The sequence below is a fragment of the Callithrix jacchus genome, chromosome 16, assembly GCF_049354715.1.
Source record: "Callithrix jacchus isolate 240 chromosome 16, calJac240_pri, whole genome shotgun sequence".
In the NCBI taxonomy this organism is placed as follows: Eukaryota; Metazoa; Chordata; class Mammalia; order Primates; family Cebidae; genus Callithrix; species Callithrix jacchus.
The window spans coordinates 75,529,453-75,543,340 of NC_133517.1; the positions used below are offsets into that span (position 1 = coordinate 75,529,453).

Here is a 13,888-nt window from a genome sequence, read left to right on the forward strand (position 1 = left end):
AGGATGCATGCCCAGGATAGACATTGCAGCACTATTTGTAAAAGTAAAAACATGGAAATCAACCAAGAGTACATCAGCAATCAGCCTGAGTCGGATTGAATATACTATGGTACATCCACACAATGTTACAACATACAGCTACATAAAGGAATGAGGCCTATATCTTCATGGTTTTTTCACAAGAATATGTCATTAAGAGAAAAAAACTAAAGGCACAGAGAAGTGTGTCTGTTAATTTTTATGTAATGGAAATAGATATAAATACATATTTATGTCTACATAAATATATACATATTTATTTGCAATTTTAAAAATAAGCATTGTAAGAATAAACTAAAACATAATAAAATGGTTATCTATAGGAGAAGGTAAAGAAGGAGGGAAGGAACAGAAAGGGAAGACAGATTTTTTTATAGCTTTGACTGTTAAGCCAAGGGAATACTATACTAGTTAAATAAACAGAAGTCATATCAGAAAAGAAAAGAAAAAACTACAAGAAAAAAATACACTTTGTCAAATTGCTCATATCATCAAATAAAAAATAATCATAGTGATTTTAAAAGACAATGTTTTGACTGCACATCTCCATAAAAGTATATCTGAAAGAAAAACAGTGCAACAAAGGAGTCATACTTTGCACTCAATAATCTCATTGTTAGTTACAACGTTGAAATGTCATTTTGAAACACACACACACACAAAATAAATAAGTTCATGAATCAGCCATTATTAAGAATCAGATTTTCAGTAAGAAAAGGGAGATACAAATATTATACTAAAGCTTTCAAAATCATTTAATCTTGGGAACTGGAAATCGTACACATTTATTTCTCCTTTTTCTAAAAGAAATGAATTGCTTCTGGGTTGTTTCAGTGGACAGAGATAGAAAAATATACTGTTTTTTTTTTTTTTTTTTTTTTTTTGGTAGACTAAAACTGTTCAGAGCCAATGGTAACATTTGGGAAATGCTGAAATATATGGATTAAAAAGCTTGTTGAATTTTATTGAGTGTCAATAGCAATATAAAAGAGGTATGAGATACCTCTTTTAAATGCACTGACACTTGAAATAATGCCTCAGGGACTGGCTAACCAAACAGACGACCACCTCCAGGCACATTCTTCCTTGGTAGGGTGATGGAGGTCAGCTTGGGCAATTGCTATAAGACCATGTGAATCACTACCTCTGGCCTATTTGCCAAATAAGCAGTCTGTCTCTCTAACTGGTCATTGGGAAGAATTTTGGAGCTAAGTAATGGTATACTTGGATATTTGCATATTTGAATGACCATTGTTTAGGTTAATCAAACTATGTCAATTAATTGGTCATCTAATATATCTCTTTTTTCATTGTAAGTTCTAGGAAGTGCTTAGATGAGAGAGATTGATCTTACACAAAAGGTATACCATATATCTTCAAGGTGGCAAGGCATTATCATCTCTACCTATGGCCCAGTGGAATGAATACTCACACTACTGAGTGCTAAGAGAGGTTGCTTCTGAATTGTGATGTTGTACAATCTTGAACAAATCAATTGAATAAACACTCACTGAGTGCCCACCATATGTAAAGCACTATTGAAAGTGATGGAGATTAACTGGAGAACAAGATAAACAAGGTCTCTGCCCTTCTGGAGTTTAGATTCAAGTACAGAGAGAAAGAAAATAAATATGAAACACATATAATCAACAACATATTATTAAATGCTATTTTAAAAGAGCTGATGAAAGAAAATGACTGGAGTTGTGGAGGAGTATGTCCATTAGATTGGTTGGTCAGGAAAGACCTCATTAGGGAGCAAATGACAATCAGCCAACCAAGGACACGGCTGAGCGCGGAAATCATTTTAATAAAGGGAAATAATCTTCCCCAAGTCAGCAATTAGACATTTTGCATCAAGGAACAAAAAGAATTGTGTGGCTAAAATGTGGTAAGCAAGAGTGTGAATATCAGTAGGTAAGATCAGGGAGGGAGGGAGGATCCTGTAGGGTCCAGGATTTTGAATTTAAGGAAAAGCTGTTGACAGGTTTTAAACATAAAATTGGCTAGATAATTTTTTAAAGATAATTCGAAGGCTGCTGGGTGGAGAATGCTTGCAGCAAGACAAGAGTGGCTATTGCAACAGGTGAATTGAAAGCTAACAAGTTTGTAATAGAGAAAGATGGAGATAAGTGGACAGGACCTAACAGGATGGGACTGCTGTGGGTGTAGGTATGGAAAACAAAGAAGGATTCCACTATGATTCCTAGACTATTGCCTGGAGCTACTGTATGAATGATAGCAGATAAGTCCACAACTCTCTTCTGTACCTTATTTTTCTTTTTGGGGGAAAAGTGAGTAAGTTTGGTTAGATAACTAAAATGTATAACTCCAGATCTAGCATTTTGCATGTGCACAAAATGCTACCAACTACAATTTCAAGGGGAAGTGCTAGTCAAAGAGAGATAACTATAAAAACTTCAAATTCACATAAATATATGCATATTTGTGTCATAGTATTTTTAGGGCAGGTGGATATTTTTGAAACTCTATGTTTGGTATCGTAAGGGCCAACTGGTCTTTCATTGGATGTTTAAAGCCTACTAAAACTTTTGCTGTCTTAGAACTTAGTTCTTTCTGTTTGTTCCCTTGGCTGGACATTACATCCAGTTCTTTGCAAGACTGATGGCGGTTTGAATGAATGAATGAATGAAAGAAATAAGAATGCCCAAATATATAGCTTCCTACAGTTTATATAAAGTATGATGGTAAGTCAAATAAGGTCATTGATCTGAGAGGTATGAAAATTTGTTTGTTTGTTTTTTTCCCCCATTTGCCTTCCTTTATGTTATGGTTCTTTTCAGTTTTGAGTGGAAACTCAAATGGAACCTTCATTAAAATATAATCAATTTGGCCAGGCACAGTGGAAGAAAATCAAACAAGGAAGAAAATAAAAATATTTGACCCCAAAACATTTTTCTTTGCCATATTTTGAAATGGCCCTGCAAAGCCATCCTCTGTGGGGGAAAATCTGCATCTGTAAATAATCTCTGTTAAACTAGCTAAATCTTTTTCTTCCAGGCCCTCCCTATCCTGAGATGACAGATTAAATGTCTAGCGCCTTTTAAAGGTCTCAGTAGGAAACATTTGTCATCTATTGTCTCTGATGCAGACACTCTAAGACTTCAAAAGAACCTTCCTCTCCACAATCTTTTATCTTAACCTGAACATTTCCTTTCTATCATCCCTAGTCTTTAAACAAACTCAACCAATTACCAACCAGAAAATGTTTAAATTTACCTATAACCTGTAAGTTCCTGCCCACCCCCATTTTTTTAAATGTATTTGATGTCTCATGCTTTCCTAAAATATATAAAACTAAGCTGTACCCTGACCACCTTGGCACTCATATCTGGCTTAGAATAAATCTCTAAAAATATTTTTTTAGAGTTTGACTCTTTGTCAATATTGGTCATAACTTGAGAAGCTTCTTGATGTTTTGTCTGTGAGGAAAAGCAGCTGTCATCAGTCTTAGAAGAAAAAAGGCTGTTTGCACTCCTTGACACTCATAACCTCTTGAGGAAATCCCCATCAAATCAAGAATACTATAAAAGACAACTGGAATTTCCCATCTCTTTTGGTATTATTTACATATCTGAGAAATATTTGGAACTCAGTACCGAGGTTTCCTAAGTTTCAAGATATGAACACATTTTGGTTGCTATTTCCTAGAAATTTATATTTCTCTGAGACATAGTGTACTTACTTTCTTCATTTCCGGGCCCTGTGGTGGTGGCTGCCTGGTAACTCAGGGCGTCATTAAAAATAAGTAAAGTAGCACTGGTGGTTTTCTTATCTATGTTGCAAGAACTTCACTTTCTTTTTTAAGGAGGAAGGGAAGGCCTAGATCCAAAAGTGATACCCAAAATAAAATCTTGGAACTAACCCAAGGTGGATATAAACATCCTTTGCAGATAAAATGCCTAGTGTAAGTGATAAAACTTTTCTTGGCAGGCCTGCTTCATGTTCATCCCATAGTGCAATTGCTCGTGAATTAGTGTGATCCTATTTGATTAATCTTTCTCAGTACAGATGATGAAGCCATGTACCATATTGTAACGATACAAGATATATCATAGAAGGCCCCTTTTTTTGGATCCAAAACAATCAAGAATTGTAAAAGTCTGTCAATGGCTTTATTTCACTGGAATATATAGTCATTCTTATTTTTATTTTTTTTCAACAGATCTGAGAGCTTCGACATAAAAGTGAGGTTTCCAAAAATAGAGACTTGTCTTCAAACTATAAAAGATCTATTTCTTACTCTAAGACTAGACATATGGTAGTAGGATTGAAGAGTACTCATGTGCCTACTTTTATATTTTTCATTTCTTACCTCTTTTCACTATTTATCTCACCACAGACTATGTCTATAATGTAGATGCTGACTTGAGCCCTTTAAGAAAGAAAGACTTGTCTGCAGCTATCCCACCCCCATAACACCCTGATTATGCCAGATTTCATCTGATCTTGGAAGCTAAGCAGGGTCAGACCTGGTTACCACTTGGATGAGAGATGGCCTGGAAATACTGGGTGCTTTAGGCTGTAGGCTTTAAAGAAAGACTTTATGCCAAATGTTGCCCAGTTAATGGGCAATTACTCATTTTTTTGCAGCAACATAGGACTAAAATCATAGTCAAACTGAGCATCAGTAGAAAACTCTCCCATTTTAAATCCAGCAATTCTTTGAGCTGCCATGCTTTCCTCTCCTTCTAATTCATACATTTCTTCCTTGTCTGGAAACATACTGCATTAGTTTCCTACAGCTGCTATTTTAAACAATCCACTGATTTGTGCTTAACACAATACAAACTTATTTCACAGTTCTTTAGATCATCAGTCTAGATTTGCTCTATGGTTTCTCTATTCTAGGTTTTACAAGACTAAAATCAAGGTGTCAGTCTGCCCAACCCCTATTAGTGAGATCCTAATCAATTAATCCTTCTCAGTACAGGGGAGATCTGGGAAGAATCTGCTTCCAAATTCATTCAGGTTTTAGGTAGAATCCAGTTCCTTGCAGTTGTCAGGCTTAATTCATCATCTCCATGTGGTGCTGTTACCTGGGAAGCATCTTATCTCCTAGAGGTTTATCCTCAGTCCTTGTAGGTGGGCCCCTGCCTCTCACAGCCAGCAACCGTGCCTCAGATCCTTCTTACTCTTAGAATCTCTCCAGCTTCCTCTTCTGTTACATCTCTTTTGCCTTGGCATTCTGCTATAGCTTTCTGATTCAGAAAAATTTATCTGTTCTTAAAGTTCATATGATTAGATTGGGCCACATGGATTAAACCAGGATAATCTCCCTCTGTCAAGGTTCATATCCTTAACTACGTCTGCAAAATCCCCTTTGCCATCTAATATAAGATATTGACAGTGTCTAGAGATTGAGGCATGGACATCCTTTTGTATATGTGTTTGGTTGGCAGGCATCATTCTATCTATCTACCATACATGTCAAGTTTGGAAATGTATTCCATGCATCTAATCCCTTTTCTAAATCATGGGTAAAGGAGGCAAAATTCAAATCTGGATGCTAAGAATCCAGAGAACAGCTAATGTTTAGAGCATGCTTTTGCTTTGGAAAGAGCTAGAGACAAGGCTAGAAACTGAGTGGAGGAAAACTAGGCAGATGTGCAGAGTTATGGTGTAGGCCAAAGTGGTTCTGAAATTAGGGTGATCCAGAGGCTCATGTTCACTGATAGAGTTTGCATCTGAATGGCAAAAATATGGGGTAACAGGAATGCACTTGATTTTGTTTCTAGGGCCCACAACTTCCAATAGTGACATTAATGTAGACAATATACTATAGTCATAATAGTTGGATACAATGAGTTCTACATTTCTCTTCAAAGAATCAGTATGTCAGTGTGTTCAGTTCTTTGTCCTCCATTTTAAAGTTTAACTTCCTTGTAGTTTCAGTAAACAACCTTCTCCACCAGTTCCAATCAGTAGTTCACATCTGTTTCCCTGGTCCCCTGCTCCATCCTGAAGCATGCCAGTCACTTCCTCCAGTCACCTGCTCTGGTGACCTGCTCTGGTCATCTGCTTTGACCTGAGTTACCCCTGGTTACCTGCTCTGGCCTGTCCCGTAACCATCCTTCCTGCCAAACAACCCACCCCACCACTTCCAGCTCATATCCGGCTGTATTTAAAATAGCCAATTGGAATTAGCCTAGACTGTATGGTCTAACCCTAGCCAACAGGGGAGCGACACAGCAGTAGGGGCTACCTCCATCAGGAATAAGAACCCCTTCCCCTCCCTTCTCCAGGTGTACCCTCACCATTGTTCCATCTGTGAGCTAAACCCTTCTATGGAAGTAAATTGCCTTGCTGATGAAATTTCTATTCGAGTGCTACTTCTTTTGTGGCACTGAAAACTTTATAATATAATAGATACCTAACTTGAAAACAGCTGAATTAAAGATTGGTGGTGGACATCTGAAATCAAATTCTGAAAACATGTGCCCATCTGAATAAGCTGAGGGTAGATACAGTCTATCTTTCCCACAGTTGTCTTAACTCTGACCTCATCAGCTTGTTGATTAATACTGAACTTGTTTGGACTGGACAGTCTGAAACATATTTTCTTAGCTACCTCCCATTCCTCTGGAGGCACACTTTTCCCTAAAGTTATTATCTTCTTCATTTTTCTCTGATGAATTTAAAATCTAGTAATCTGGGATCTACCGTATATCTGACTGTATCCTCACCTTCATCTTAGGAGCCTTGGACAATCCCTGAAACAGTGGGTACTTGAGAAATTACAAATAACTGGATTTATATCTTTCCCAAAGGGAAATGATCACGATTCTTTGATCACTGGTACTTAAACCCAAAGTAGCAGCCTCCTTTCATCAGCCTTCTAGGAGACACGACTAGCAAAAACGTCTTAGATCTTTTCATTAGAAATGTCTTAGATCTTTGCATGAATATCCCAACACATGTCTCTATGTCCTCTGTGTGGTGACAACTATCACTTTCCTATGCAGGGACCATTTCTCTTATTTATGATAATAGCATCTTGATTTTCCTTGGGGAAAAATGTAGTCCCTACTCTTAGTCTATAGGATTAGGATAAAGCTGACCCGTTTCTGAACTCAAGGTGTGAGCATTCAACTTAGATTCGGCGAATTAGAGCCAATAAATTTTAATTCTCTGAATAGTTTTGAAAGTATAGAGAATAAAGAAGCTCTCCATCTGCTGGACTTCATATGAGCTAGGACATTAGCATAGTGGAAAAGGGAGCTAGGTTCTATTCCATAAGGTAATCATATGCAAACAAAAATAAAATTCTAAAGCTCCCTCCACCATCTGAATGGACTTTTTTCTAGGTCAGGGCACTTTTAAAATGTAACCTGAGAAACTGATTCAGCCATGTCAGGAAGTGGGAGTTGAATATGCCTCCTTATACCTCTCTAGCCTGAACATCAACATAAGCCTTCAAGTCTGATAAGAAGTATTTATAATCTATTCTCTCTGAAGCCTGCTACCTGGAGCCTTCAGGAGCATAAACTTTGGTCACTGCAATCTCTTATCACAATCCAGACATTTTCTTTCTATTCCAGGCCTTTAGATAAACTCAATCAATTGTCAACCAGAAAACGTTAATTTTAAATCGACCCATAACCTGAAAGTTGCCCCTGCCGTCTTGCTTTGAATTGTCCTGCCTTTATGAAACAAACCAATGTATTTCTTAAATGTATTTTATTGAAGTCTCATGTCTACCTAAAATGTATTAAAACCAAGTTGCTGTATCCTGACCACCTTGGGCACATGTTCTGAGGACCTCCTGAGGGCTGTGTCACAGACCATGGTCACTCATATTTGGCTCAGAATAAATCTCTTCAGATGTTTTACAGTTTCACTCTTTTCATCCATACAGCAGAAGACAGACCAAGTCTAAGTTTCCCCAACGGAATTTAAGCCCCTGGATCTGAGACGGGAGAATTCCCTTAACCATCTTGCAGGACTTGCAACAGGGTGGCTCTTTTACTGGGCTCAATCCCCATGCAGGAGTGGGAGCACACAGGTGAGTGGGTGCTAGGAGCTGGGGCAAATGCCTTTGGGAACTAACTGTTGGCAGAAACCCCTACCCCTGCCCTGGCAATGTCTAGGGGCTGCCCATGATCTCTGGCGCCCCAGAGAGCGTGTGTTACAAACAATGCTCTTTTAGCATTTGCCTTCTGCAGATGGCCAGGTGTTAAAACCAGCTCAGTGGAGGGTCAGGGTTGACAGCCTTTTACACCCTACTCTCTTGGTACCCAGGTTCTTGTCTAGCAACCAGTAAGCATCTGGTCACATGGGCTTGAAGGATGGTGAATACAGAGATTTTATTGGGCAGTGGAATGGCTCTCAGTGGGATGGCAAGTAGGAAAGGCCATGAAGTGGGAAGAAAATCTTTCCCTAGATTTCAGGCTGTCCCTGGCCAAACTCCTCTCTGAGCCTAGCCTCCAATGTCCAGCTGCCTCTCCCTCTCTTGATGTTCAGATGCTTCTCTTCCCTCCTCCTCTGCCACACCACTCTGCTGCTCTGCCAGTGGAGTTTGGGGTTTCTGTGGGCACAGAGTAGGGGGTATGGTGGTCCAAAATGCAATATTAGGATGGGAAAACAGGGATTTAAAGTTCTCATTTAGGGTCATGGGCCCAGGCATGAAAGGTGGAACCCTTGCCAGGGACCCCACCCTTTTCTTTTCTTTTTTTTTTTATTCTTCTCTTCTCTTCTCTTCTCTTCTCTTCTCTTCTCTTCTCTTCTCTTCTCTTCTCTTCTCTTCTCTTTTCTCTTCTCCTCTTCTCTTCTCTCCTTCCTTCCTTCTCTCCTTCCTTTCCTTTTCCTTCCTTCCCTCCCTCCCTCCCTCCCTCTTTTCTTCCTTCCTCTCTCTCTTTCTCTCTTCCTTTCTGCAGTCCCACTCTGTTGCCCAGGCTGGAGTGCAATAGCACAATCTTGGCTCACTGCAACAGCCACCTCCCAGGTTCAAGTGATTCTCCTGCCTCAGCCTCCTGAGTAGTTGGGATTATAGGCACATGCCACTATGCACAGCTAATTTTTGTATTTTTAGTAGAGGTTGGGGTTTCACCATGTTGGCCAGGCTGATCTTGAACTCCTGACTTCCCGTGATCCACCTGGGGTACGCCTCTCAAAGTGCTGGGATTACAGGCATGCGCCACTGCACCCAGCCAACAGTGTTTAAAAATCATCTGATTATCTGCCTGCCGTACAATCACCTTCACTAAGACAAGACAACAAAATCAACTTTAAGAAAAAGAAAATAAAACGAAGATTTGTGAAGTTTAATGTATCAGCATAATCTCAGGAAACTGTATTATAACTCCATTCAGCAATTGCATAAAAATGGAGATTAGAAAATATCTGGGCAATTTAAGTCAAAATTTTCCAAGTTCTGAGGAAAGAATTTATCACAGAAGTATTGCTTGAGAAATTAATCTTTGGCTTACATATTGAATGCATTGTCTAATAAGATTCAAATCTCTTTTGTACTTTGTAGGTAACAGATAGGTTAAACAGGACTGAAAAATTCCTTCAGAAAAGAAGTATCAGCCTACAATACAATCTCTCTCGTGAAAGTGTTGATGAGATCCTGGGTTCCTGTTACCATTTTGGATAGTCTACAGATCCCAAGTGTTATTATAACTCAGCCATTAATAACAACCCCCTACTCACCCAAGAATCTTTGTGGATGAACTTCCAAAAACACAACTATTTATTATTGGGATTTTGAATACTGAAGTAAAGGAGCTCTATTCCCATCATTAACTCATTAATTAAGCCCCAAATTTCTAAAGTCAGCATGTTTTTAATCACTTCATTGTATTCCTTTCATCCTGAGGCACAAAACAGTGCCCATTACTCACAATTTCGCCAGTAGCCTTTTCTTTATTGGTGGTTTTAGTTTTGTATAGAAAAAAGGTTTTCAGGGATATTGACCACAGGGCTTTAAAAAGTACCCTAATGATTTTTTAGCAAATTGATAAACTTTTATTATGATTTATTTTCATAATATTCCACCTATTTTTACTTATCAGACTGAAGGAAGGAGACTCACCCTCTGGAAGTATTGTACTACCTAAGACCACCTCAGACACCCTTCAAAATGCATCAAAATCCAGCCAGTCAGAGCCTTACAACATTGTTTCCATGTGAGGAATGGCTAGTTAAAATCACCCCAGTCTTCTGTCTTACATACAGAGTTCTCTTGTCTGCCAACATGAATGGTTGCTATCATTACATCCGCCTCCAGTGACTTCAATACATGAATGGCTAGCTTACGGTCCAAGAGTGGATGGGCTTTTCTGTCCGTTTCAGAGGCATCTGCCAACCAACAGGAACAGGCAGACAAAGCGATCTTTAAGTATTCTGCTCCATGCAATGAATAGGCAATGCCTAAGGAGCAGCTCAAGATGAGACTGTGAGAACATGAAGGACACCCATAGGTGTCTGAAAACCTCCTTCCAGCAAGAGAGCTCTTCTCGCATATAGGAATGAAAGTAAACTGAACCAAAATGAGAGCTGTGTCTACTTGACACAGGGAGACTCCTTGCAAAAAAGGCTTAATATCAGGGAATGATGGAAACAATTCAAAAAGCTATAGGGATGCAAGGGTGCCTGTTATTTGTGAATGGCTCTGTTTACTCTAAGTGAGGAGAGAATTCCCTAATATCCAAGAGGGAATCAACTCAGGAGACATAACGTAAGAGCTCTACTTTCGCCTCAAGCACTCTTGTTTCCTTTATCTCATTTTAAACATCATTCCACTAGCAAAATAATATCAGCTTATGGCAAATAACCAGACAAATAAAAGCATTAAGAAACAGAAACCTACCTATAATCCTAGTGAATGCAGGGAGTTACTGTTATCTTTTTTGGCACATTTCTTTCCAGTTTTGTTCCCATTCTTTTGTGTTTATTCAGATGACATCACGCTAAAAATATGAAAATATCCTATGTTATACCTATTTTTTAATCCTGCTTTGTTGAACTTTATATTATTAACCTCTGTTCCATGTTATTACAAGTATTTATAGGCATCATTTTAATAGTAAAAAGTAGAACTCATAATTTATAGAATTGTATAGATGTTCTATAATTTTCATAATTGTGTCCTCAAAAAGGAATATTTCTTATCTATAACATTACAGATTATATAAAATATAAAAATAAACATCTTTCCCTAACTCCAACATAGACGTTTTTGTGTCTCACAACATTCTGATACCCCTTCTAAGGAGTGTCTGACTTGCTGTCACCTGCATTTCAGACTCACTGCCATAATCAGCCATAGGCTGAGGGTGGTGGGAAGTAATTGATTACAGTGAACCCTTGAACAAACAGGGGTTAGGGACATTGACACCCCCTATGTCCCCACACATTCACGTATAACTTTGATTTTCCAAAACTTAACTAAAAACAGTCTACTTTTGACTAGAAGCCCAATCGATAACAAAAACAGTCAATGAACATCCATTTTGCATGTTCCATGTATTATATCCTCTAATCTTACAATGAAGTAAGCTACAGAAACAAAGCGTTATTTTTAAAAATCATAAGGAAGGGAACATATACTTACTATTAATTAAGTGAAAGTGGATCATAAAAGTGTTCACCCTAGTCATGTTTCCATTAAGCAGGCTGAAGAAGGGTTTGTCTTGCTGTCTCAGGAGAGGCAGAGGCTGAGAAAAATCTGCACGTAAGTAGATCCACACAGTTCAAAACAATGTTGTTCAAGGGTCAACTGTATATACTTCAGGTGTGTTTTGTTAGGAGAAAATATGGAATATACAGATCTATACAAAAAGAGGAGTACTGACTTTGAGCAACGGAGACACAGTTAAAATAAGCTCAGAGCCTTTGACAAAAATAAATGTCCATTGAGATGTACATATTAAAAGCTTTTCAAAAATGAAAGCAGATTTTCTTCCTTTGGATTCAAAGACTGAACACCCCAAAATACTTCAAAATATTTAAAACATTTCACACTAAACAAAGTAAAGACATCAGTTTACTGCTTCTACTAATTGAAGTTACATGTTTTATTTGAAGGTGGTTTTGTTTTGTTTTGTTGTTGTGTTTCTTCTTTTTTTTTTTCATGGTAAAGACTGCATTATTGGCAGCAGTTAGTACAGGTCAATAAATATTGATCCCCAAAGAAGAGCTCAGTTATTCATCAGATTACTGGTCCATAGGGAGCGGGATGAAACTGAACCAAGTAATTGCTGGGATGACTGAAGTCAATCCTGCTTCTTGGGAAATGAAGCCATAGCCAGCTGATATATGGCATATGCTGTTCCACGAACTGTAAGAGTCATGGTGGCTCGATACAGGGGCGCATCAGCTACCCTACCCTTTGGATACACTGGAATCCCATCATCCTCCTGGAACAGCCTTTGTTTCTCTGGACCTGTATTTTTAAAATGCCTGTGGGAAGTAGTGCTTACGGTCCTCTGCCCAAACTGACGAAGAGCCAGCAGATTCCGCAACATCTTGGCTCGGTTACTGACCACCAATCACGACGACTGAACACCAGGAACAAAAACCTGTTGTTGTTTCTTTGAGACAGTTTCCCTCTTATTGCCCAGGCTGGAGGGCAATGGCGCAACCTCGGCTCACTACTACCTCCGCCTCCCGGATCAGGCGATTCTCCCGCCTCAGCCTCCCAAGTAGCTGGGATTATAGGTGCCTGCTACTACATCCAGCTAATTTTTTGTATGTTTAGTAGAGACGGGGTTTCGCCATGTTGGCCAGGCTGGTCTCAAACTCTGACCTCAGGTGATCCACCCTTCTCAGGCTTACAGGTGTGAGCCACCACATGGGGCTTATTTGGAGTTTTTATACATTATATTTTAGAGGAAATAAAGGTATTTACAGGTAAAGAAAGAACTAAGGATAATTCTACCAATTTCCCTTATTCCAGCAAGCTCTCCACTGAATTCAACATCATGGTAATCAGCAAGTAGCCAAATAGTCCTTTACATTTTTTCTGTTTTCCCATGTGGGTAAGAAATGTGCCTTATAAACAGTACACTGAAATGATGCAGACAGAGAAGCAAAATGCTTGGCTAATTCCAGTACACATGACCCATTGCCTGAAAATGGGGAAAGTGACCACAGGAATTTAATTTGAAATACTTCCTACTACCACTAAGCTGGAGCAGGGAAAGCCAACAGAAAGAGGAAGTTCTGGTGAGACACACATTGACTCATTTGATACATTACTTCCTCAAGTAATTTCCTTGTCCAGTCAGAGACTGCATTGGTTCTCTAGAAAGATACATAAAAGGGGGAGCCAAAATTCATGACTTCACAACATTAACAAATGCTCAAACATGGCCTTAGAATGCCCAAATTGACTAGAGAGAAGAGGAGCCCAGGTTTATGGTACTTAGTAACCACAGAGGAGGTGAAAAGAAAAGTTGTTTGTAGACATTCCCGCTCTAATGACCTCATTTTTCTGATTATGAGATTTGACACTTGTTATCTCCGTCAGAGAGGAGGGTAGCTCCCTTGAATTCACACTGAAAATGCGAAAGCAGCCACATCTGGAGGACTCGGGCCCCACCCTAGGCTCATATTTACAATTCTTTGGCAGTCCAGCCCTCCTCTGGAGTCCACATGGAAGCTGTCAGAGCAAACCCACAGAGGACTGGTGACGACAGGCTGGATGCATTCAGGACTCTCCTAGATATGTACCACTGATCAATTCAGTGCAATTGGAGCCCTGATGCCAAGCGATCTGGAAATGAAAATACACACTGTTTTCAGCCTACAATTTATCAGAAAAGGGTTTAATCTCCAAAGATACCCAGTAGTTGGCCTCTGGCTAGAAGAAAGAACACAGAAG

The 13,888-nt window shown here is 39.1% G+C and overlaps 1 pseudogene; it reads right to left on the reverse strand.

Moving 5' to 3' along the window:
* Window positions 1-12,278: 12,278 nt before the first annotated feature.
* LOC118148503 (cytochrome c oxidase subunit 7A2, mitochondrial pseudogene) lies at window positions 12,279-12,554 on the reverse strand (annotated as a pseudogene).
* Between the last annotated feature and the right edge of the window lie 1,334 nt (window positions 12,555-13,888).